Source organism: Ambystoma mexicanum, chromosome 1p (assembly GCF_040938575.1).
Source record: "Ambystoma mexicanum isolate Mex_15411 chromosome 1p, UKY_AmexF1_1, whole genome shotgun sequence".
In the NCBI taxonomy this organism is placed as follows: Eukaryota; Metazoa; Chordata; class Amphibia; order Caudata; family Ambystomatidae; genus Ambystoma; species Ambystoma mexicanum.
In genome coordinates, this window is record NC_090921.1 from 377,472,942 (window position 1) to 377,499,737 (window position 26,796).

A 26,796-nucleotide genomic window follows, 5' to 3' on the forward strand; every position below is an offset into this window, starting at 1 on the left:
AATCATCATCCTCGCAGAACAGGAAACGAGTCTCCATCCCACTGAAAATGCACAACCCTGGAGGAAAACGCAAAGGGTCTGAGAGCCATCATCAGATGAATGCGTTAGCAATAACTGCATGAAATGGAAATAAAGAGACCACCAGTGGACCAGTTCAATAGTTGCGTTCCTGGTAGAAAATGTAAAGAAACCGACTCGCTTCCCAAAACACAAACTCTTTGCAGGAAATCCCCATAGTATCAATCCAGCGAACAACTGAAAAATCCCAATGCCTACAGAAAATGCAATTCATCCCATCAACATTCAGCAAAATGCACAATACAGAGGACATCAATTTCCAAAACAAGACGCACACCTGCAGAATATATAGAGAATTGCTAAATGCTGTACCCCATCCGTGCAATGACATCCTTTTCAGAAATTAATTGTAACCCTAAGAGCCATGCACACAAATTTCACGGCATCCCTGATTTATAGAAAATATAAAGTCCAACAAACTTCAGAAAACGTACAAAAGTACCATCCACAGGAAGAAAAAAAAAATACTCTCGGGGTCGTGTTGAATACATGGTACCAGTTCAAATCAATATAACCCTTTCCCCGCATGTGGTGAAGGGCCATTTGAACACATTTGTCAGGCATTTCTTGAGTGGCAAAGGGTAATGGTATATATTTCATGGGATTTTAGGGTGCTGGGGGTGTGGATGTGCAGAGGGACTAGCAGGAGGTATGAGCGGGCTTCCCCTCATATACAATGTCACAATAAATGCAGGGCAATGGACACCAGTTTCGAATACACACTCTCACTTTATATTTTGTATTTATATGTGCAGCCTCGGTGCACATGTCTTCGTCAATTCCATTTATAAACAGACGGCACCTGCATTGTACTGGATCAGAATAGTCTGGAAACAAAGTTGAAATTGACAAAGGCAGCATCCCTATTAAATACGCTTTTGATAGGGGCCATGTCATGTATGAGAGCGAACTGAATGATTGTAAAAAAAAAAAGAACCAACGTATCCATCCTAGAGGCGTATCAGAACAAGATCAGTGCGACATAAGAACAAAAAAACAAAAAATTGCCATCAAAATGTTACCTTCTGCACCAAAGTGAAACAAAATCCTTCTGGCTGCCACCATATCTGTGGACCCTCTTATTAACGCAGTACCAATTAAGGCAAGGCCCACTAAACGCATACACCAGAGTAAATACAACCCGCTCGGGAAATAGGCCAAGAGATAGCTTTGCAAGGATAGCAAGGATTACTCGTACAAAATACAAATATCAGCAAAGAACTCTGCTGCGGAGATCGCTATGGTCTTACATTAGAAAACATGGGGTTATAAGCACAAAACATGTCATAGCTATATGTGACATTTTGGTGCTCCCGATGGGATGCACCCTACACATGGGCTTGCTTCATAGGGGATGCCAAGGACTAATTGGCTGGTTCTCCTCCGTCGATCTGGCTCCAAGTGGGTCAGCTGGGCTCATCCTTGTGGTGAAGGTCACGTCACTCATGAAATACACTGTTTCCTATCTAAACTAAACAACTAAGACATGCTATTCATTCGTCATGGCAGGCACCAGGGCGGAACAGGAAAGGAGTGCCAGGGAGTGAGGAGGATAAGATACAGTCAGGCTGACCCATACAATCAGGGCACCATTGATCCCACTGTCCCCGGACCTAAGGTCTCCCCTCTGGGGATTGATCTTTGATTTACTCTTCTCTGCATCTCATGTTGCTTGGACGTGTGTTGTTGCTATGGAGAAATACAGTCCTGTGGGATTTGGATCTTTGGTGGGCACTTTATGGAGGTTAGGACCTGGGGGTCGGGAGCTTATCAGAGAGCCAGGGGAGTGCAGGCAGGTTAGTGATGTGCGGCCAGCACCGGGCTGGCTGAGTGGGGGTTGGGTGCTCGATTGCAGTTTAGTGGAGATGAACAGACACATCCCGGGGCCTGGTACTGTCTCACGCTCTGTGCTGGGCACATTCCAGAAGGCGATACTGATTATTCGCAACACTGCAGGGACAAGAGGGAAATGGAATTCCGTGGGAACAAGGGTCAAGCAGAGCCAGCATGCTACATAGAAATTGAGCTCTGTGAATGTGGAACATGAGCAGCATGGGTCTGCGGCCTGCCTTGTGTAAGGCCTATTAAAAAATGGTGTTGCGGAATCGCATTTCTAGTGTAAGCATTCACTTGTATGCGCTGCAAGGTTTCTATATGGTGCCCAGGAGCGTAGGCTGCACTCCCCTTGTACATTAGATTGCTTCGTATATGTTTCGCCTTATGTGGAAGTGCTTAGGGGGGTGGGATAGGCTCATATCCACCACAACACCCTCTTCAGCCAATTAGGATTTAAAACTACATCCAGAGAAACACAAATACCATATATGTGAGAGCTCAAATGAAAACTAAGATCGATTCCTGCAGTTCTTGATATTTTGGAACTGTTGGGAATAAATCCATACACTGGGAACGATCACAGGCCATGTGGTGAGCGCATTAGCAAGACCTCACTGGAGCTCTTTAGAAGCTGCACTGGCTGTCGATAACATCCAGTCTGCAATTTATAGCTCAAACAACTGTTCATCGTTTACTTTACGGGAAACGTTCGCACCACAGTTATACTCTCCAAAAACTTTGCAGGTTCAGGACATCAAGAGGAGGTGGCAAAGACTTCACTAGTCAAGCCATCAGGGTGTGTGCAGGGATGCTGACAAGAGCAAACACATCACAAAAGTTCCATTTAGTGTGGGTGCATGTGCGTTTGTGTGGTGTGTCTTGTTTTCTGCATGTGTGGGACGATGCAATTATTTTTTTTTGTTGTTTCTTTTATTTAGAGATGTTTGTTTGTAGATAACACTTGCTGTGCTATGCTATTGGAATGCATGTTTAGCTTGTTAGAAGGAACTGTTGTCATGGATGCTAGCATGATGACTTTTGTGTTGATTCATATATGTGTTCCTAATAACTGTTGTGTCTTATGTAATCAATATAAATATAGATTTTTTTTAAAAGGCATTCAAAACCCTGCCCCGCTGAAATTCCAGGGTGTGAGCCCTTGCACGGCCCAACAAGAAGCGTTGTGATTTACAAATCACAACAATAACAACACACGATCACAGTCCAAAGAAAATGCACTGGACCCAAATCTCACTGAAAGGAAATATGGTTTTCAATCACAGTGGACAATCTAGAGGAAAGGTCTGCAACCTTTGGCTGCCTGGACGTTTTGGACTACAAATCCCATCAACCCTATCCAGCATAATTAATCTTGAGGGATCATGCGAGTCGATGGTCAAGCCTCAGGTTGTAGACCTCCGAACTACAGGACACCATTTGCTGGAAACAACACAGCAATCCAGTACCTGCAGCAAAATGTCCGCCTTTACAAACGTACCTGCTTTAAGAACAATGACAGTGTACAGTTCCATCAAACACAACGCAGAAATCTTTCCACAATTAGCATCCCACAACAGCTGATTGAGCCAGCCACGTGACCCCTTTGCTCATTGCGTCACCCGGCTTCCGATAGAGGCGTTATTTTAATGTCATACCCAAAATGATCACCCTTCTGCCAGTGCCAACGCCCATGATTGCACCCCGGGGCACTTCCAAAATGGCCCAGTACCTACCCATAATACCCATAATTCCACATCCCAGACTGCTGCTGGCAAGTATCTTTTATTCATAACCAGTTTTTGAGGGCAATGATAGAATCCCTCGAGGAGGGAAGACAAGCATCTTAGACCTCTCAAGACCCTGGTAATAGAAAGTGCATGCTCTTGCACCAGGCTTGAGGGGAGCTTCTATGGGAGATCTCCGGTAATAGCCCCTTCCTGAGTTAAAGGCTGATGTGTTAGTCCATGCCATAAGCGGGTCACTAGACCAGACGTTCATATATGGGCTGACTTACTACATACAGCGAACAAAACTAGACTATGCGGAAAGGATAATGGTGTGGGAGAGCAGCAAATACAAAGGTATGTTCACATACACCAGATGGACAACCACGAAAAGACATGATCATGATTGTGGAGGAGGAAGGTTGACTGCATTCAGCAAATGTTTCCCACAGAGAGTGGCCATGAATTTCTTGTGGCTATATCTTTTGCATGGAGATCCTGGGAGACATGCAGTAAAGAAGATGGACTCTAATGATCGGATGGGTAAAATGCTCCTGCTGCAATCGGAAAGGATGGTACACCCCAGAGAATCTGCTGCCAGAGCAAAACGTAGTCCATGCCGCCCATCTTTGAGCAGTGCCACTGCGGGAATGTTGGCAGAGGTTTCGGCCTGTTGGAGGGGGAAAAACGTGCACCCCAATCAGGTCAGCCGCACTGTTTATTAATATAATTGGCTGAAACACGTAACAAAATCCTGGAGGAGAACATCCCAGGATGGTGGTATGCACTGTGTTGAAGCAACACTGAAGTTTCCCAGCTGGGGCTGGGACAGGTTGTGAAATGTTCCACATTCGACCACTCTGTTAAGGGGAACACGATGGCAGTGTTCTACTTAACATTGTGGTTTGTTTTAACTGTATCTAGTGTAATTTATTCATAAAGTCTCGATTCCAAATGGACCGAAGTTAGCGAGGGGAGGTGGAAAAGTGAAGACTCAGTCATTTGTTTGCCCCACACAGAGAATTCCAAGATGTGAAGTGCAAGATTTCCCAAAGAGGCTCCTGCCACTCTGTGACTGGTGGGAGTAGAGTCAGTATTACAACACTGCCTCCGATCTATTCATCTTTAAGAGGCAAGGGGCCTAACGGCAAATATCCCAGCTTCCTGATAGGCCACGTCTCCTCCGGAAGCCATTTTCTTTTTCTACCACTCCCACAGAAATCGAAAGCCCAAACTGCATCCACATCATAACCGGGTTGTTAGTGATGCTGGTGCGCCTGATCTCAGCGCAGCCTGAATGCCGAGAGGGTTATTACATCTGCCTGCTCGGCTGTGAGAGAGAAAGATCTGGCACAGAGAGTGATGGCGGGATTGAAACACTGAAAGATTCCTAGGATGTATTCCAATTGTCTACAGAGCGTTTCCACGCTTTTACGGTGCTCTGGGAGCCTCTACAGAGGGGGGAGGGGACATGATTCAAGACGAGGAGGCTTTAAGTTAAGACATAGAGAAAAATAACATATCCTGATTCATAGAGGAACCCCCTTGGGATTCGGGAAAGGCCTGCAATGTTGCTTCTCTGCGTCATTGTAAAGGGAATGTCCATCAATTCAGTATAGGGCCATCATCAAAGCGGCAGTGAGACAATTTACAAGCACTCCCAGAGTTGTCAAATAAGGGTTATGACGTACCGTGAGACAAACACATGTGCCTGTGATCCCCCCATCTCCTCGAAGGACAAAAATTTGCAGAACACCAGTCTCCATGTCCTGAAGACTACAATTTAGCCACTGCACTCTCATTTTCCCAATCCCGAGTCTGTCCTGCATTCCATTGAGAACTGTGGCTTCCACGGAGAGACTGAGTGCGCCACAACATTGCTGCGCGTAGATGGTGATGGCTCCATCATCACACTGACCTCGGTTTGTGTTCTTCTAGGTCTCTGCACTCTTCCCTGTGTTCCTGGTGAGACAGTAACAAGTAGTCTCGGTGATCATGGAGCCGGTGCCATTTTCCAGAATACCTGCAGCACTTTGTCCATCTTTCAAAAGCTTGCCTAGGCCACCGGGCCAACGATTAGCCAACTCCACCACTACACCTTACATTCCCTGAACTGAAATCTCCTTTTAATGATAGCTTATGTTGCAAACAGTAGCACATTTCTCTATATACAAACACATATTTTTAGTTCTCCAAGTCTGGGTGTTCGGGCAGGTTTATCAAACAGTGACGCTTCTTCCGAAGACCGACACACCTAGAGCTTAAAGATGCGGAATATTTGAAAGCAAAAGACAGTACTCATTGGTTCCATCACCAGTGATGACAATTCCAGGGGGAAAGGCGGTATTGTGTGTTCTGAACTTGCGAAACAAATCTCATCACTACTTTTATTGCCATCACATCTTGCTCCTCCCTTGTACCTTGGACCCCAACACGATGATGAGATGGAAAGATGCATTCCACTTCAGCCAACGCCTGCTGAACTCATGGAGGTCAAACTTGAATTGCTCTCATTTTGGGCAAATCGAGTTCAAGAAAATGACTGACATTTTCACTAAACCATTTTAAAAGTGCTCCTTGAATGGGCTCTGAAAGCAGACACCTATCGCTGCAGGGTTATAGTTAACAATAAAAAAGCAATGTTATCTTCATTTAAGAAAGAGAGAAACATTGCCACTCGTAGGGGCATGGTTTACCTGATATTTCAAGTTTGTGCAGGCCTGTTAGGGTTGGCTCTTATACTTGCATGTGTGCTGAGCCAGGATTGATGTCACCATCAGAATGTAGGCTGTGAGTCTGGAGTGTGAGGTTAGAATGTTTGGGGTTGAATGGGTTCTAACCCAGGCAGTTAGATTATGTGAGCCTGGGTGGTGGGAACCAGTGGGCTCCTGTCCCTTTCCTCTTTATCTCCTAATGACTTGTTGACATCTGATCCTGTAACCTAAGAAGCTAATAAAGTAACCACTATGCGTACCTGGCCTGTGTATCCTGAGTGTCCCTTGGAGTGAACCCTATGACCAAGAGCCGGTCATGGCGACGAGGATGGTCCAAGGTATGGTGAAGGAGGACCTTGGAGTGGACACCAAGTGAAGCAAAAGGAGATGCAGGTACCTGTGTGATGTCATGTGAGAGAGGAGAAGAGACTCTGCTGCGGGGGGTGCAGGCAAGAGGACTAGTAAATGAAAGGAGAGAGGGAGAGCCCACTGCCCCCCATAGACTGGTTGCACCCACCACCCAGGGCTGTTTGAGCCAGTCCACCCAGGGCTGGAAGGGACAGCCTGTCAGAGGAGACCCCTGGGAAGAAGGTAGAGTGCCCTCTTTGAGGCCAGGAGTCATTAGAGGCTGTCCAAGAGTCTGGAGAAATGGAAATCACCCAGGGTTGGAAGGGACAGCCTGTCAGAGGAGACCCCTGGGAAGAAGGGAGAGTGCCCTGTTTGAGGCCAGGAATCATTAGAGGCTGTCCAAGAGTCTGGAGAAATGGAAAGCACCCAGGGCAGTTTGAGTCAGCCACCAAGTACTTCTTTAGTCAGCCCCCAGGGCTGTTGCAGGCGACCACCCAGGGGTGTCAGAAGCATCCTGCCCCATGGAGCCTGGGGCAAGGATGGCCTGTTGGAGTCTGCCAGGAACAGGCCCCCTGGTACATGAGGAGACATTGGCAGGGTTGCATGAGGCTGCCCAAGTGTGCCACCATTTCCTGAGTGACTATGCCAGCATTATTTAAAAAGGGGAAGTGTAACTTCCATGCCAAGTAAGCGTAATTGTGCCTTTTATGCACCTGGAGGCTAAAGGTTTTAATGAGAATAGACGCTATGCTGATTTGGTCTGAGGTGGGGACCATGCAATGAGGAAATGGTTACTGTTTGGGTTTGGGTATGATAGTAGTTTTTGGGGATGATTAGTTTATGCTTGCAGAAGAAATTTTGGAGTTTCATTTAAAAGTAAAATGTCATAATGGATTGAGCAACGATGTGGCAAGCAGTGACTGAAGAGTACTGTTGTGCATTAGTAGTGAATTACCATGAGAAGTATTAATGAGAATGATGTTGCACTTAGAATAGGAGATGCATTTTATTTTAGATGTAACCATTTTGAGGCATTGCAGGTTGGTTTTAGAGTTGGCCCCAGTTGGCAACATGGACGTTTAGGTCTCATTTAAAGTTGGTTTCCACATTTGTGTTGTGACAGGGGTTGTGTGTGAGTGGCACATATGAGGTTGATTGAGGTGGACAATCAAAGGGTGTTGATCCTATTATGCTTAGTATAACGTTTTGAGGCATTTTAGCATATTAGGTTACCTGTTTAATGGCGACATGGACTTTTAGAAAATGTGACTTGGATGTACTATGTTTCAATGTTCTGATCATCCTAAGACTATATTTTGCTTGTGTGTGTGTGGTGTGAGATTTGTGATCTTAAAGCACAATAAGAGTGATGTTGGTCATTAATGGTTACCACAATCTTTGAGTCATTTCAGCATTTAGAGTTGCCCATGCTTTGCCAACATGGACTTTTAGGAAATGAGATCTGCAATTTATAATGTGATTATTGATATGTCATTGCAATGCTTACTATAACCATTTTTGAGGCATTGTAGGCGTGATGTTCTGTTTGTGCGTGTATGGATGTGCAACCCATGATGACTGCCAGAGTGACTGCAGCGCTCCTTAGCAGTTAACATTCTATGCCGGGGTTGTCTGTATTTTGAACATCCTGTGTTTGTGTGTGTGTTGTAGCAGTATGTGAATGTTTTAGTGTTGGTGCATGACCAGTGTTGGGTTTTGAAATCTTTTTTATTGTTTTTTGGAATATGTTTTAATTGATGTACATGACCAGGGTTGGTCAGGGGACTCTGCGGAGTTGGAGGTGTTTGGTGTTTTGAGGCCCTGTGGGGTCAGTGATGTTACTAGTGGTAGGCTAGTATAGAAGCTAGTTGGAACTTTGTTTAATTGGTTAGTGACTCTGAGGGGTCCAGAGGTACCTAGTAGGAGACTAGTACCATAAGCTTTGCAAAGCTGTGTTTTTGTGATGATTGGTGGCTCTGAGGAGTTCACATGAAACCTAGTGAAGCTTTTATGTTGTTTTGGATTGTGGCTCTGCGGAGCAGTCCAGAGGCATCTAGCAGGGGACTAGTGCCTGAAGCTGTGTGAAGCTTCTATGTTGTTTTTGAAGGTGTCTAGCTCTGCGGAGTTTACTTGAAGCTGTGTGAAGCTTTGATGTTTTTGGTGACCCTGGAGTTGTTAAGGTCCAGGGATTGCTTGGAATTCTGGAGATGCAAGTTACATTGCATTTAGTGTTTTCTTTTAACTTTAGGTGACTTTTGGAATTGTTTTTGAGTCCGCTCTTGATTAATTTCAGAAGCCTGGCAACGTTTCATCTGCAGCTGTGTTCACTTTGGGGTGTTTATTTGGTTTTGAAGGGCTCATTTGTCTGGCCAACATTTGTAGCGTTATGCTGGTGGTGGTTGTTTAGTGACAGCTGGTTGCGTTTCTTTATTGGTGTGATGAGGTGAGTGACTGGTGATTAGGTGTGTCTGTGTTGCTTGAATTTTGGAATGGATTTGACAGCGGCATGAGTTGTGACTGTGGTTTCTTGGTGACCCAGGTAGATTGTTGGGTTGTTAGTAAGTATCTTGCGCAGTTATGACAGTACCTGGTTTTTCCCGGTTTTGGGAGTTAGTACTCGGAAGTGGCAGTCCGAGGTTCCTGTGTGGCAGAGAGGAACGGAAGGAGCTTTGTGTTTGGTTGGTCTTGGTAGTGTTGTGGTTTGTTTGCCGAGGTGGGCGGTTAGTGCTCGAAAGTGGCAGTTCGAGGTTCCTTTGTGGCAGGCGGGAACGGAAGGCGATTTGTGATGTTTTGATTGGTTAGGAATGTTAGTTGTGGCGGCTGGGACTGTCATAGGATGTTAGTTACGCCTGTTTGTTCAATCTCTGGGGTTAGCGGAACTCTGCTGAGAGTGAGGTGTGTCTTGCTGTTGTGAAAGTGTGTGTTGTTCTTTATGCAAGAGGAGGAGGTGTTAGGGTTGCTTTCTCTAAGTGTGTGTTTGAGGTGTGTTTGTTTGTGGTAGGAAAGGAGGTGTTAGGGTTGGCTCTTATACTTGCATGTGTGCTGAGCCAGGATTGATGTCACCATCAGAATGTAGGCTGTGAGTCTGGAGTGTGAGATTAGAATGTTTGGGGTTGAATGGGTTCTAACCCAGGCAGTTAGATTATGTGAGCCTGGGTGGTGGGAGCCAGTGGGCTCCTGTCCCTTTCCTCTTTATCTCCTAATGACTTGTTGACATCTGATCCTGTAACCTAAGAAGCTAATAAAGTAACCACTATGCGTACCTGGCCTGTGTATCCTGAGTGTCCCTTGGAGTGAACCCTATGACCAAGAGCCGGTCATAACAAGGCCGACAATAGAAATAGAAGAAACACTATTTCTTTCACAATTCAGACCCCTCCTCACAATCTAATTGAACGGTTATTTCGGGAGCTGCAAGTAACCCAATATACTCAAAAGTTACTCATCTTTTATACTGATAACCGCTAATGTGCATTGAGCACTTTTTGCACATTTTTAAGGTTGCAGTCTCAAATGTTACACAAAAGTAACGCTGGGTCAAATTGTCAGGCGTTTAGAATGATTTTATACTTAAAACGGTTCCATGTTCAGTATAGTTTCCACCCCCAGTTAAGGCCTTGCAGCACTGGAGGATGGGGACAGGTCTGTAAGCCCTAAGGCGTTCTCCCTGAGCTTTCTAAAGCCGCACCATAAGCAACGCTTGCTCTGGCAATCAGGGAGTTTACGAGAACACCCTATTCAGCATTTGCTAGCAAAGCTGGATGCTCAGGCTGTCATTCAGTGGTTATCAAACAGTGGGTCTGGCCCTCCATTGGGGGACCCGAAAAGAGGCCGTGTAGGGGGTTGGGGGGGCATAATGCTCTTCAAAAAGGGAGTACAGTGACTGCTTTCAACAGAAAATATAAGCAGGTATGGCCTCTAGTGGGGCCCGGCAAAACTATTTTTACAAAAGGGGATGGGGGGGCTTGACAATAATATTTTTAATCAAAGATGGTGAGCTCAGCATAAAAAAAAAAAGTTTGAATACCATTGCTGTAATTAGCTGAAGGCAAGTGGGATGGCTCGGATGACAGCACAACGCATAGATGCAAGCTGATAAACCAAAGGGTGTTTTAGCAGGTCATTATAGAAATATATATATACCCAACTAGTCTAGAAATATATATACCCAACTAGTCTAGAAAAAATATCAGGTATCCTTGAGGAAAATCATGGGTAATCAAAAACATAAATATATCAAAGCAGAAATCAGTCTAAATGCAATCGCAAAATGGGTGTATGTTAAAGCTATGGGAGTATATCTAAAATGCAATCTGATCAAGCATTAGCAGTTGCGAATAGGTTCTCTTGCACTCTCTAGACATACGACATCTCTAACAAGCCTCTAATAGTAAAGCTGGAGACTTAGGGACCGATTCATGGAATATTTGCCCAGTTCAAAGTGAATTTTGCACTGCTGAAAAGTGACTTTGCACTGCCGACACAAACCCTGATTCATGGAACTGTGCAAATTGTATTTTTGCTTGCAAAGTCCGGGCAAAGTCATTTTGTACTGAAAAAATGACTATTCGCTGACTTTGCCCTGCCAAAATACACTTTGCACGGTTCCGTGAATCAGGGTTTGTGTCGGCAGTGCAAAGTCACTTTTCAGCAGTGCAAATTCACTTTGTACCGGGCTAATATTCCATGAATCGGGCCCATAATTATTAAAAAAGCAGACACATTGGTTGACAATAAAACATTTCTTATAATCCCTAACTAAAGCACAAGTAGTATTTCTCCAATATTATTAAATAAATTGCCCGACATAAATTGCATGCTGGTGAAGATAATGAAGATATAAATACATATATTGATAATTCGGCCCATTTAAAGAGTAACATGTGATATTAGCACATGAAGGAGAGAATGTCAGATGAAAGTTGCTATGTGTGTTCTCTTATCCCTTATGCCATGAATGCAGCCAGAACATTTATTGCAAGAGAGATACCTGCACATGATGCAAAGTGCCTCAGTCATCTAGCAGCATGCACAACCAGAGGACACTTCGAAAGAAAATGGGTTACCCTACAATGGCGATCAAGAGGAACATTCCCATATCAAAATGCCTATGTGAAAACACAGAAGATGGAAAAGAAGATAGCATGGACAAGCAAGATGCTTATATATCCATCCCAGGCTGGAGAACAAATAAAGGTTAAGGAAATGAAGAGGGTGGAATATTCAGACATAGAGGAATGAGCAGGAGTACCAGGATGCTGAGAGAGACCTCATCTATTGGTGCATGGATGAGGTGCCACCAGTACCGGTTGGGAAGAAGGAATGTTATCTTGTACTGCACACTTAATGAAGAATGAACCAGTAAGCATAGTGCAAATAGTAAATGACATGGGCAAAGTAGTCCAAACTATGAACATGGGTTGATAATAAAGCAGGAAAAGTGTCTATAGTACCATTAACTAATGTGAGAACATGTTTCAGGAACAAAGGCTGGGTCCTGGTTGGAGAAAATAAAAGATGTAAGGAGATGATTGAAGTACCAGGAATGAATTTAGGAACTGCTGTGCTGATGAATCGATATTGGGCATGGAGCTGCCTAAGAATTGGGGAGGGTTATGTTCTATTGTGGTCATACATGTTCCTGCATTAGTGAAGTGACCTTCTTATTAATGAGTTCCCGGAAATAAATGAGTATCAGAGAAAAAAGAGGTCACTCGATCTCCACCGGCTGAAGAGGGAGAACTACTTCTCATCAAAGTCAATAAAAGTTTATGATGACATTCCAGCAGAACATAGATTGTTCAGCAAGACAGCAATGGTATTTACATCCATATTCATGCCAGGACTCCAGACTGCACCGAATGCCAAGTGGTTGCAAATAACCATATGGGACCTGCTAGAAACAATTGATTTGACAATAAAAGGATTTAATGCAATCAAGGAAGAATTGAGGGCAATCAGACTGATGACCTTCCAGAACAGTTATGTCCTGGACCCAATTACAGCAATGGAAGAAGGTGTGGGCGCCAAGATTGGGCCTTCTTGCTGCACATTTACACCTGCCCATGATGGGGAAAATGGAACTTTGACAGAAGCAATACCAATGCTGATTATTCTGATACAGAGATGGAAGATGAAGCTGATGAGCCAGATGATGACTGGTTCTTGTCTCTGTTCTCATGGATTCCAACCTGGCAGGCAAATGCTTTCGAAATACCTGGAACAATACTAGCATTGGTACTGCTAGTATTCTGCCTCATAAGGATAATTTTAGGGCAATATAAAAAGACTGCTAAGAAACCTGTGGAATGAAGACCATAATTGATGTGAATGGTGACCATACACCACAGAGCGAAGATATCGCCTGTGAGAATGTAAAGAAGAGTTTGCTGGCACACCCAGGGAGGAGGTTTTACTACCCAAAGGATCATATGAATTATATTGGACATTGGGTATTCTGTCAACCGACTGGAGAATGCTGTCACATGACCTGGAGTGTGGATGAGCATATAAAAAATACAGGTGACATGGGGGGGTGACAAAAGTATGGATTGCTAAGAAAGCAAAGTATGGAGATAATTTGAAGAAGATTGAAGAAGAGGAGGTGGTTGAGGACTCGGTCAGAGGAAGGAATGTAGAGGAGCAGGTAGACATGTCACTACCTCCTGCCCCCTCACCTCTATCATACTGGAATAGTAGGAGAAGAGCTCTATGTGCGACCCCAGGTATCATCCCAATACTGCACCAAGTGCATGAGAGATGATATGCACTTAGACAAACGTATCAAATGTACCCTCACACTGAGAGGGTGGAAGGATGTCTGCACACACTACTGGACATCGAAGAGCTCTAAGCAAAATCTGACGAGAGCAGAGTGACATGAAAAAAAGAAACACAGATGCACTGAAAAGATATGGAAATTCTTAATGGATAAAGATGTAACTGAAGAAAAAAGAGAAACATGTAATCGAATACATAAAATTCATATGCACGAAAGAGATAAGTGAGAGGAGACGAAGTGAATTATTCATACGCAGAAACGCAAGGTAGTTAAGACATATAGAAGCTTACTGCAGAAGAAAACATGGTGTGGATAAGGCAGCCATGACAGAAAAATGGACATCGTACTCGTACTAAAACCATTTAAGCTACCTCAGAAACAGACCAGAGCTGCAGAATCAGGAGACGCTGGAAGAAAAGCTTTGTGTGAGGAACACAGAGCGGTCTATTGGCCTATGACCAAGGATGCCACATCAAGGGATAATTGCACAGCATAATGAGAGTCAAGAGGGTAACCCATATACGTAAGACATATGTATCTTAGATTAAGCGAAGAAGAAAACATCTGTGAGAGCCAAGTACTAGACAATCAAAAGCGTGAAAGCCTTTGCAAGGAGGAGTGAGCAAGTCTTCAGAGGCCAAGACGAGTAATGGCACCCAGTCTAATTAAATCAACTACCAGTAAACAGAAGGATGACATGGACAAAATCGTGGTCTCACACGTGATTCTGAAATCGAAAACAAGGACTATTCTTTAAACTCTAGATAAAGATAATAGTGTAACTACACTCCCTTGAAAGTCCCAGAACAGAGACTGCAATGTCAACTATAAAGAAGAAGCTTTGGCTTGGGGTCTGACTGATGAGAGATGATCGACAAATTGGGCAAGTGGGTAGTAGTCTGATGTTGCTCTCTGCATCTGAGTTTCATTTTGCTTATGTGCTGCTAGCGAGCCGAAAGTCCAAGGTTGGGAGAGAATGCCAAACAATCAAAATGTCTATGTAGCAACATGCTATGCAATGTTGCAAAGGCCATTCCAATGCTATTATTCGGCTATAATCAGTATTATACCTATTTAGCGGTAGTTCAAGGTGTGCTTACCAGATAAAGGGCATCCAGTGAAAATACTAATATTTATATGATATGTAGATGCATATGTTCCCTTAACCAATCCCTCTCCTCAATAGGTTTTAAGGTTTGCCATGTAAAATGACGTCATAGCTGACGTACATTGAGGTATAAAGCCTCTGTGTAACTAAAAGTAAAGTGTGAGTGTGTGAACTGTTGTTCGCCAGATTGCCCTACGTTATTCCTACTGACAACAAAGTAGTTATTTGCCATATTCTTTGAGTCTGTCCGATTATTTGGGTCTGAGATCATTATTGATAATTCCATCTAGCACATGAGACGCTTCAAGGTCCTAGACACATGTCTGTCCTATGCATTCCCTTACAGAGTGGGTTATATTTCATAGTGTTGCTAGAACTGTCTGTTGTGATATAAATAAAGTAGAGATGTTTGATACAACCTTGACTGCACAGTCCCTTTTATCATTGGGTAATAATTGTGTTTTCGCCATGTTGCAACTAACCAATGATCCACAACCTTTTGGAGATAAGCCTGCCGTTCTGTCGTGGTTACCAAAATTGGATAAGAAGGTTTATAATTTGCTTGTGTTTCCAATCTGTTCAGATCCCTTCTGGTGTACTAGAGGTGTGGGGCTGATTAATGGTTCCAAAACCAATATTCACCCCTGGACCTTGGTGCCCCGGAAGTAGCTTCATCACATTATAACTGTTTTAATTAGGCATAATTCTTGCCAAATGTACAGATTTGTGACATACAATTTTGGTTTATTTGCTGCATAAGTTTGAGAGGAAAGCTACTATCCCAGGGGTCCGCCTAGGGCTCTAACATCAGATGGGTTTAAGGTGAGGCCTTTTGACCCAAAAAGCTCCAACTCTAACCATGTTATGATATGATTGGTTATTTATAACGCACTTAATACCTAGAGGTTTCTAAGCGCGGCCCGGGAATCGAACCTGTGTTGCTCCGCGTCGTCTTACTTCCAAGGCGAGCGCGTTGCCCCTGAGCTATCCTCCCGAGATGGAGAGTGCCTGGTGTGCCTTAATTCCTTGCGCCAACCCTGGCTCCATACCTGCACTTCCAGACTCATAGAGGCTCTGGACTGTTGGTGGCTCTTCCAGGTTCCCCATTCGCAAGCAAGGAGCCGGCAGGCCAGGTGACCCGTCACCCGTGCAAGGGTTTGCATATACTTGTACAGATAGGCAGCTCACACAGCGCGAGCTGCAGCATTCTGGGTTGGTTGGACCCTCTCCTTAGAACACAGAGAAAGTGTCATGGGCTTTCCCAAAACAGGAGGCAGAGACACACAAAGCATAAACCCCAGAATGAAGTCTAGGCATCCGGGTGTTCATGGATAACACGACCCCCGGTTGGCAGAGGCAAGCAGGTGGGCGCAGAGATTCAGAAAAAACAAAGAGGTGATGGCTGAAAGTTTTACAATTACTTTTAACCACTGGCATTGCTCTAGGCAACCCTCGTTCTTCACCTGCTAAGCCATTACAGAAGGGGAAAGACCATATGCAAATCATTCTTGGCCCCACCCCAAAAGGGGCAGTCCAGCCTGAACTGCTAGGTCACATCCCTTCTGCACGAGACCAAAAGCATCCCCAAACATGTTTCGGCCTTGTTGGGCCTCATCAGTGCGGAGTAGCTTGGGTCTCTAAGCCCAGCAGGCACGGGACCCATGTCTGGGCATACCCGTCCCACTCGGGGTGACAAAGCAAAAACAAAGAGGTGATGGCTGGAAGGTTTAGACTGAATCTTAACCACTGGCGTTGCTCTGGGCAACCTTCCAGACCATCGTTCTTTGCCTGCCAAGCCATTACACAAGGGGAAAAACCATATGCAAATCAGGCTTGGCCCCACCCCAAAAGGGGCTGTCCAGCCTGAACTGCTAGGTCACATCCCTTCTGCACGAGACCACAAGCATCCCCAAACATGTTTCGGCCTTGTTGGGCCTCATCAGTGTGGAGTAGCTTGGGTCTCTAGGCCCAGCAGGCACGCCACGTCTGGGCATACCCATCCCACTTGGGGTGACAAAGCAAAAACAAAGAGTTGATGGCGATCAAGGGGTGCATCCAATATACACTGGAAGAAGTATCTGTTTTCAAACAAACCCACCGGAAAAATACAGAGTGGAACAAAAAATGAACACATTGGATATTGTTGGTACATATTCACAAGGCTTTAAGTGGGGCAGGGCTCTCCAGGCAAGACACTGTTGGTGTTTTAATATCCACCTCAAGACAGTGCCCTGTCTGGACCCACAGCGACAGGCCAATTTCCACCCTCCTCTCCCCACATGTCGCTGGTTGCTGTAGAGCACTGCTGGCAGGAAACCCTGTGTTTTGATTAAAAGTCTCTTCCTCCTATGTAAAAGAACATGGTTCCAGCGTTATTGTTATCATGAACACGAATTGGGAAGCACGTTTCTGGTTTTGGGAGCGGGTGTTTAGACATCGTCAGTTATTTTAGCAGAGGTGTTGCATAAAGATCGCCGCAGCGGGCGCATTAGCCCGTTTTGCTATCACGCAGGGATGGCAAATTCTCTCCTCCAGTTTCAGGCGTATCTCTGCAACAGCCACTTTAACAGCCTCAGCTATCATACCGGACTTGGAAGCTGCATTCATCTGTTTTCATTGCATCTTGTTTCTTTATTTGCATATTTAACACACTTTTGAATAATGTTCGTGTCTATTGGAAAGTTTATTTTGCAGTTGCTTGAATCCTCGGCCGCATCTCTTGGGCCGTTCCTTTTTAGTTGCAAAGGCCGCACCTCTTAAAGGTCCCTTAGCTGCTCGACATAAATTTCTCACATCGCAGCCCAGGCAGAGTTTCATGACCCGTTGGAACATCCCCGACCCCTCACTTTCTCATCCCGCCTACAGCATTGTGTGCCAATACAGAAACCCCTCGTCTGAAGTCGCTGGAGATAAAGCCCGAGTCCGCGCGTGTATACCGGCGCCCACAGCAGGTACTGGGTGAAACTCCCACCCAAGCACCCCGCATTCTGGGCTCCCCTCCGCCTTCCCCTGGACCCTACCAACAGCCCTCCCCCTCCTTTCCTGCAGAGCCGCATGCAGCGCAGCCTCAAAATGGCAGAAAGGCGCGAGGTGAGACCACATTAAACTGCACTACTAGGGCAATGGGGCATAGTGTAATATCCACACTTTTATGAGGTGAACCCCAATTTTTCTATAAATATGGTTGCTGTCCCCCCCCCCCCATGCACCTCCAAAAAGCCGTAGCGGACCATATCTTCTATTAAAAGCCGTCACCGTAGGTGCTTTTTAAAGAGCCTCGCGCCCCCACCCCGCTCGCCTGAAGCCCCCAGAAAGTGGGGGCGGCAGGCCCACAGTGTGAATACCACGGCCATAGATGCATGTCCTCGCTTACAGACTGGATGACCCCGCCACACACCACCAGCGAGCAGGACGAATGTATCTGCACCCCGTGTATAGTGTCTTATTTCAGGGTACCTTATTGTGTGTAATGCAATCACACGTGCACTCCCAATTCCCCCACTTTCGACGCAAACGGAAGATTACATAGGGGGTCATTACGACCTGGGTGCAAAGGGATACTGGGCACCGGTAATGACACCAGTGCCGGTAATCCCCTTGCGCCCTATTCCGAGGTCCCTTTGCGGGTCCCTCCCTTAACGCCTGGTTTTACCAGGCGTTATGGACGGGACACGCAAAGGGATACTGGGGTCAATAACGGTACCGCAATTTGCGGTACCGTTATTGCCACCTTTCCCCTTCCCATTGAGCCCTACGGGGGCTCAAATGGGAATGGGGAATGGCTTTTCAAATGGGGACGTACCGGTCCCGCTAAGGTCAGGATAGAACGGTAAGTCCCCATACCACCAAGTCGGTGGCGGTACCGGTATTGGTGCTAGTCATGGCGCCAGTAGCGCCAGGACTAGCCCCAACCTCGGAATGAGGGCCATACAGACTCGATGTGGTCCTTTCAATGGCTTCAGCGTACGATGAGCGTGACCCGTGGCACTTTGAAAACGGCTGCTGACATTACCCAACACAAGTATTCGAACCCGTGACCTGCAGATTGCAGAGGCGTCCCTGCGGCAGGTGTTCAACCCACTGAGGTGCCTTAACTCCAAACACAGATATGTTGGTAAACCCTTCCCTCTTCTTGCACATTTCCGCCCCCCCCCCCACCCCGCACCCCCAGTCACAGGCCTATACGCCCTCTGGTCTATCCCCTCACTCCCCCCTAAACAGTGTATTTCGGGTCTCAGCGTCTGAGGCGCTGAGGGTTGCTGCTGCTGCGCGCCTTTGAAGATGATAAGAATGCGGTTTCATAAGAGCTATTCATTTAGACAACTCGTGCCTGGTTCCTATTCATTCTCGCACGTGTTCTTCAGAACTGAGGACAATGCACTGGTGCGCTCAGCCCGGGCCCTTAAATATCGACCACCATGACCCAGTCAAAACCCAAGGGCCGCGTCCTGTCACAATGGAGTGAGAAATACTGTGCTCTGATTGGTCGGGAACCTGACATGCGAGGGCCTTAGTTGACGAGAAACGATTGCTCTCAAGGGAATACATGAGTGTGTTTTGGGTAATATTAGGGAGGTAGGGAGTGGGGGAGCTGCATCAAGGGCCCGGATTATAGGATTATAACATAATCATCAGACATGTGTCTCTTTTCTTTTGTATTCAGCATGCCAGGAAATGCACCCTGCGTGCATTAACGGTCTGTTTATCAAAGACCGAAGCAAGTACCCCTCCAGGGCCTTATTCTCCAGTAAATGCATTTTTATGAAGTTATCCCATTATAAAATCACCACCCTTTTCAGTGCATGCATTAAAAGAGTAAATGACTCCTGGGTTAGCTCAGCGGGTGGAGTGCCTATGTACCATGTAGCTACAACTTGAAGTTCACCAGTTCATATCCCAGCAGGGTCGACTCAGCCTTTCCTCTGTAGAGGTAAATTACACCGTGAGGGGTAGGATTAAATCAGCGCTGTTGGGTAGAATTATCACCAGGTAGAGAGTCTATAATAATGCAACGTACGTTTGTTTCGGATCCCTCCCCTTCCAGGCGCTATACCACGAGGCACTAAACAAAGCCACAAATGTTGTTTTGAGACCGAATGGAACGTGTGCTTGCTAGAATGATACCACACCAACGTAAGGTGAGCGCATCTGGGACCCCCAGACATATGAAGTGGGCCGGGCAGATTGTCAGAGGGGGGAGGAGGGAGATGGAGGTCGCTGGTCACGTGTTCTAGTCGCTGTCCCGGCATTGCCCTTCCGCGATGGGGTTGACACATAGACTAGCCCCGCGCAGCAACGTACAGACTGATGCTGGACAGTTATGAGTGCATTCATTCGTGTAGGGTGCTGTGTGTGATGCAACATACGTTGCAGCCGCATCAGGGCGCTATATATGAAGGGAGCAAGGAGGACATCCAAGAAAAGAGTGTGGCTGGAGGAAAGGCTCTCATTCTTGCGTCTTGAGATGCACTGTTAAGATAAGGCTTTGGACATTTTGGTGCTAGTTGTGTGTATTTTTGGTGCTAGTTGTGTGTATTTTTGGTGCTAGTGAGCCGATTTAAGCGTGTGAGCATTAAGACGAGATAGCTGGGGCGGCGGGAAGGTTTTAGGGTGCAAACTTGAGCCATCGATACGTCCTTTGGAAGCACAGTCCCGGTTCAGCGTGTTTATGAGCATTATGAGGTCTGCGCCCCTCGTGGGAGAGGGGTGGATGGGACGTGCTTCCGAAAGGATGTACTACCAAGCTTTGCGGAACTGCACAACAGGATTGTCTGAGCTCATGGTTGCTGAAGGCCCGAAACCTGACCCTGCCTTTCACATATTTCCATGATGCGTGTTTGTGTGTGTGATCCTGGACACATCCCCTTACCTATCATACATTGTGGCGTTTTACGAAAAGGCCTGTGACATTACTAATTAGGGCTGTGCTGAATAGCATATTTAGTATTCGGCCGAATACTAATAATTTGTTAACTATTCGGCCGAAGCCGAATATGAAGCCGAATAGTTGGTTTGATTAATAAATCATGTTCCAAACTTGAAAAAATACACTTATTAAAAAACAATTAAAGCATCATTTAAAATGCATCCTATACGTGTATTTCTCTTCATTGTAATCCATGCAGCATCTTTATTTAAAGTATAAAAGACAGAGAAAAAGCAGATTTAACCTTCATTGTCTGATTGCTCCGAGTAGGTGTGGGGTGTTTGCTCTCTGCGTGGTCTGGGGAGGTGGGAAGCCATGCAGGGATTTATCTTTTGTAGGGCTTGGCAAGCAGAATTCAAGGTAGGGGGTTTGTGTTGTTGGGGTGGGAGGTGGAATGGCAAGCATGGTATTTATGCAAGAGGTTTGCAGGCCCCAATGACAAGTTTGTGGAGTGAAATATGCACATTTCTTTCAGTTTGTCTTTTGCAACTGAAGAAAGTGCACGTTGCATGTAAACATTTGCCAAAAGAAAAGATTTTCCTGTATTGTTGCTGGCTAAGTATAAAAGGTGAGCACCTTTAATTTCTAAGAATATGTAACAAAGCATGCCCTAAAGAGCAGATTACAATACAAGATATTTTACAGCTGTGTGATAGCAATGTGTCTGGTCTTGTGGCTAAGTGTCTGGTCTAGTATATATTTGCCTTTCTGAGTTAGTGTTGCATTGTATTCAAATGAGAATGACAAAATATTCGGCAAGAGCCGAATAGCTTTTTTTCAGCCAGAATTCGTCCGAATACTGACTCGAAGTTTGGTACACCCCTATTACTAATTAGTGTTTACAAATTGTCCTTTTGCATATATTTGGGGAGAGGGGAATCTGGGCCAGCCCTCCTGCCTGCCCAATCTAAGGCAAATGTCTAGCCAAGACTGCTCTCCCATCCACCAGCCGGAATTACCACATCGACCCTGCCGCCACACACAGCTCACACTCATCATGCCTGCCGTGCTTCATCCTCCCCGGCAGGGGGATCCGTCTTTTTTTACACATCTGACTGGACTGCATACAGGGCAGCTCATTTTGGTAGACAGTTCAGCTACCTTCGTTCAGTATTTTGCAATCCTTTTCATCTTTACAGTTTTAACAAAAGGGGTTCCATTCACTTAAGGCATAATAACAAGAACACCTGACATTTAAAGCGCCTCAAAGGGACAGTAAGCCCTATGCAATCATTACGTTACGTTTTGCCTAGCGTTAGTAAGTCACCGGAATGCTGCCTGCAATGAGTCTGCCCGGAAGCACGCCAATGATCAACGATTGGTATCACCATCTGCCGCAATGGCAGACACTGCCCAGAACCCTAAGGGGCATGGTCGCCTACCAGAAGCAGCCAGTGGCATCATAGCCGCGCTCCACTCCTGGCAGCACCAGGGCACAATGCTAGGAGAGCTAGACCCTGGACAAGGAACCAAATGGCGGCATCGGTTCCCTTGAGAGAGAACATTAACCACAGCCAGATTGACTCGTACACGAGGCGCTGTGTATACTTACTCTCACCGGCTTGCAGTCGCCTGGTTGAGACATGGGTTCAGTCAGTACCTCTCATTAGGACCGTACTAGACAACGCTGCACAGTTGATTTATAGATATTTGCACATTTAGCACAAGAAACTGGAGTGATTTGCTCAGAATCACACAAATTGTGTGGTCAACTTTAGAAGCCGGGATTACAAATATTGATCTCTATTTGCAAGATCTTCAACTCAGGCGCTGGGCGATTTCTCCCCAAGAGGCACAATTCGCTCTAGCCCCTTTCTTCCTTCCTCGGCTTCTGTCTCTGCTCAAATCCTAACCGCGCGGAGAACAGACATTTCTCACCCCCATACAACCCAGGGCACAAAAGAGCTCCACCCCCACATTCAACCTCTGCCCGTAGCCCCTAGCCCGGGGACAAACCGAGCCCGGGGACATGCCGAGCCCGAGATGGCAGCTGGGGCCCCCAGCAGTGACAGCACAACACTGGAAAGTTCATCACCCGGGCAGCAGTGGAAAGCGCCCACCGGCAGGCATCTAGGCGCGGGGGCGGGGTTGGTGAGCGGGGACCTGCCATTGTACAAAGCGGCTACTTGTAATTTAAACAGCGGCGCGGGCCTGGCCCACCGCATCCTTGGCGATCGTGACCGGCACGGACGTCACCCACGGATTGAAATACAATGCACACGAGGGGGTACAGCGTAACCCGACTCAGCGCGATGAGCTGCCGCCTTCCCAATCTATTTCCTGTGTTGACATATAGGGGATGCAAGGGGAGGTTGGCGGGCTGGAAAATAGGGGTAAGGTCGCACAGGGCACACTCCTCCGGCCGGGATGGGGCTTGGGGTGGTGTTAACAGGGAAGGGTCAGAGGTTACGAGGCTGAAGGGAAGGGGTTATGCAGCTGATGCCGGTGGGTACCACAAGGGTGGAGCGACCATGGGACGAGGCGAAATGATGCGAAGAGAATTCTGGATGAATGGGAAGAAGAATGGGGTGAGGGTATGCTATGGGTGGAGAGAAACCAATGGGTGGATGGAAGGATGATAGAAAGGGGTGGATGAATGGATGGATGATAGCACGGGAAATAGATGGGAGGATGAAGGAAAAGGGTGGATGGATGTGTGGGTGGATGGATGGATGGATGGATGGATGATAGAAAGGGGTGGATGAATGGATGGATGATAGCACGGGAAATAGATGGGAGGATGATGGCAAAGGGTGGATGGATGGATGGATGGATGATATAAAAGTATGAACGGATGAGTGGGTGGGTGGATGAGTGGGTGGGTGGATGAGTGGGTGGGTGGATATATGGATGGATTTAAGGAAGGATGATAGAAAGGGATGGATGGAAGGAAGGGTGCCAGATATGGGTATAGATGGGTGGGTGATAAAAACGGGAGGATGGATGGATGACAGAAAAAGGTGGACGGATGGATGGATATAGAGAAGTAGGAGATAGATGAACGGATTTCTGGCTGAATGATTGAATGAATGAATTAATAGCAGGGAGAATGGCCAATATACAGAAAAGTTGGCGACAACCAGATAGCGAAGGGTTCAAGCTAGAAGAGACGACCTACCTGTCGGGGTCCCTGCAGATCCTGTGGCGGTCCTCAGAGTCGAGGTGACTGCATGGGAGGAAGACGGGGCAAGGGGGGTGCCCAGCTCTCAGGGCAGGTGTCACTGTCAGGGCGATGGGGCGGAATGCCGGCTACCATCTGATCAGCGGCGGCGGCTGGCCGGCATGCTTGGCGAGTTGGAAGGGGAGAAGCGCACTGTGGACAGAGCGAGGGTTCCCCCCACGCCCACACAATCGTATTCTCCGCCACAAGCAGCAGATCTGTGTGTGCATGGAATGTCCCTACGCGCAGACAGCCTCCATCGCCACGAACAGCCAGGCTCCCCCAAGCTTCATCAGTCCAATCCCGGGAGGAGGGAGGGCGCCCCGCGTTATTCTGGGAAGACGTAGCGGTGTAGAGCCAACTGAAGCCGCCTTCTCAGCATTCGCCGCAGCCAAGCAGCTGCTGCACCCCGGTTCCCGTGCCTTCTGCCTCGGCTGCCTGCGCTCAGATGCGAGGATGCCTTGTGCGAGCAGTGATGGCCCGATCAGCCCCCTCCCCCGGCGCACCCCACTCCATGCGCAGCTCACAGCCCCTCTCCGAGGCTCTCTGCTGCCACCCGCGGGACGGGCGCGCCGCTCTGTCGCTCCATCGCCAGGCGGCGCATACTGCCCACATCTGCCTCTTTACCCCTCAAAGAGGCTGTGCCACACTTGGTTCATGGTCAAAACGGGAGCCGGGGATATAACCGTCCCTGTATACATTGTTATGTGGACCTGCGAATCTCTTTCCACTCTGAATTCCTGGTTACAACTCTACGCTACGGCGATCTACTGCTTGCGGTAACATTCGTCGCATTTCAACAGCACAAAGGCCCTCCTGGCACGCGCGGGGTTCACATGGACGAGGCATCCTGCAAGACCTCAGTTCCGATCAGTAAAAGGACGTGTGGTCACAGTGCTGGAGCTTTGCACCCCAGGGCCCAGACTACAGAAACGTTGCACCGATGCAAGTGCAAGTTTGCATGGCATGAGCACTAGGGCAAAGGCGGCCCTATGTTTACAAATTATGGGACATACTAGAAATCCTTTGCACCGTGGCAAGCGCAGTTGCGCATGTTATAAGCACCAGGGAAAACATTTCACTAGCACAAAAACATACATGTTCAATGCATTTTTGCTCTAGGGCAAACATTGCCCTGGTGAAACAAGTGTTCCAAATGTGTCTTTTTTGCACAAGGGCAATGTTTGCCCAGGTGCTTATAACACGCCAAGCTGTAGAGGGCAAACTTTGCCCTATTGCTAATACCATGCAAATTTACGCTGGTGCAAAGTTTCTGTAATCTGGCTCCTGGATGGCCATTTCAGTTAAGCGTGCTGCGGCATTAATGCAACAAGCACTGTTTCAAAGAACATGTCTTTCTATTTTATAAGACCACGTCTCTCACATATAGGGCCTAGTTAATGGAAATGTGAGCATAAATCCTGCAAGGGCCGAGAGCCTGCGGGCACATTCAAAAATGCACGCCATGCGTATTCATAGAATTGTTTGCACAAAGTAACCGTATTCGCAAGTTGCGGCGGTCATGCCCCTGACACGCCCACACCAAAGCATAAACAACAAGATCAGCCAGATTTGCACGCTCCCCTGGCTGCGAATAGACACACTCTTCAAACAGTCTGTGGGGTCCCCTGCAACAAGCAGGCCTGCATCTCAGGGACCCTGCACAGGGAATTGTTTCCGGCACCCTGACAACCCACGTATGAAAAATCGTAACTCGGTCTGAACTCGGAAAATCTGCGTACGAACCCCCGGAAACCGTTCCTGCACCCTGCAACACTGCTTACATGCACCCCTAATTATGTTCGGAACCCAGGTTGCGTACATGCACCACGAAATCCTACATGCAACCCACCTCCGCACTGCAAATCCTACACACAAGTGTACTCACCCCTGCCTTCGGTTGGCGGATCGTGTGAAGGACCTGTGTGACCATTTCCGGGCCAAGAGGTTGCGTGATCAAATCCATCAATACGTCACTGTGCCGCACAATTGTTGGCGTGCAAGGGACCGCCTGCAGGCCGTCCCTCAGAACGTCCACTTTTTCGCAAGTTCATCCCCATTTTTGGTGTTTGGCCCCCTTCCAAGCCATCTGTGCAAGCCACGCCCAAGCTCTGTGTGGAGTCTTGCGCAAGGCCCTCGAGGGCTCTCAGAGACGTGCCGAGCCTGTGTGACCTCCGTGCAAGTCCAGGAAAAGTACAATTCGGTTCCATTAATCAACGAACTGGGATTTGCGCACAGAATGGCACGCGTGTACCCTATTTTCCATGCAATTAATGTCATGAATTGGGCCCATAGAGAGGGTTCTCTTCACGTGCCCAGGGTTACTCAGTCTCCCACAGTCCAACTGTCCAAATCTTTATTCCTTTCAGATATTTCCAGTCTCTAGTCTATTTCACATTCTCTTTTCCAGTCTTCCGCAATTATCAGTCTTCCCAGTTTCACAGACTTTCAGACCCCTCAGCACCCATCTCAGACTCAGGGGTGCTTGCTAACATTTCTCAACATCCCTTTCATGTTCTAGGTGTTTACCAGACTTCCGCCTCTAAACAGCAACTAGAATTTCTCAACCCCTTTCTGAGTTACTAGGAACTTTTAGACTTCTTTGCACCTCTCTCATGCTCTTCACACTTTACCAGACTCCTCTAAACCCCCTTAAGCTCAATATTCCTCTCAGGTTTCAGACATCTTTAACACTTCCCAGCACCTCTCTAAGGTTCGAGGCACTTTGTAATGTTGTCCAAAGTCCCTCTCAGGTTCATGGCATTTGTCATACTTGTCACTGTAGCTCTCATGCTATAGGTGTTTGCTTAAAAATGTCAATACACGTACCAGGTTTTAGGCATCTTTCAGATTTTGCAGTACCCCTCTCAGAGCCAGATTCATGGAATCATTTGCACAGGAACTAGGGACCTTGTGCCCCAAACTGTGTGTGAAATCCCGTTCACCAATTCATGTAATCGAATCTGCAGTACTTTTCAAGAACTTGCGTGGAGTTCGTGAAGGCTCGGCACATCTCTGAAAGCCACCAAGCTTCTTGTGCAAGACACCATGCAGAGCTTGGTGGTTGCTTGTGCAGAGGCTGGGAAGAGGCGGAACACAGAAATGGGGAAGAAAATGTGAA

The 26,796-nt window shown here is 46.9% G+C and overlaps 1 protein-coding gene across 1 annotated transcript in view; it reads right to left on the reverse strand.

Annotated features, from left to right (window-relative positions):
- The window catches only part of NCAN (neurocan), a 1,349,040-nt gene extending 1,324,833 nt beyond the window's left edge, over nucleotides 1–24,207 (reverse strand). The window contains exon 1 of the mRNA XM_069649118.1: nucleotides 23,634–24,207. The gene's annotated coding sequence lies outside the window, so the exon portion shown is untranslated. The remainder of the gene's footprint in view (nucleotides 1–23,633) is intronic.
- Nucleotides 24,208–26,796: the final 2,589 nt, after the last annotated feature.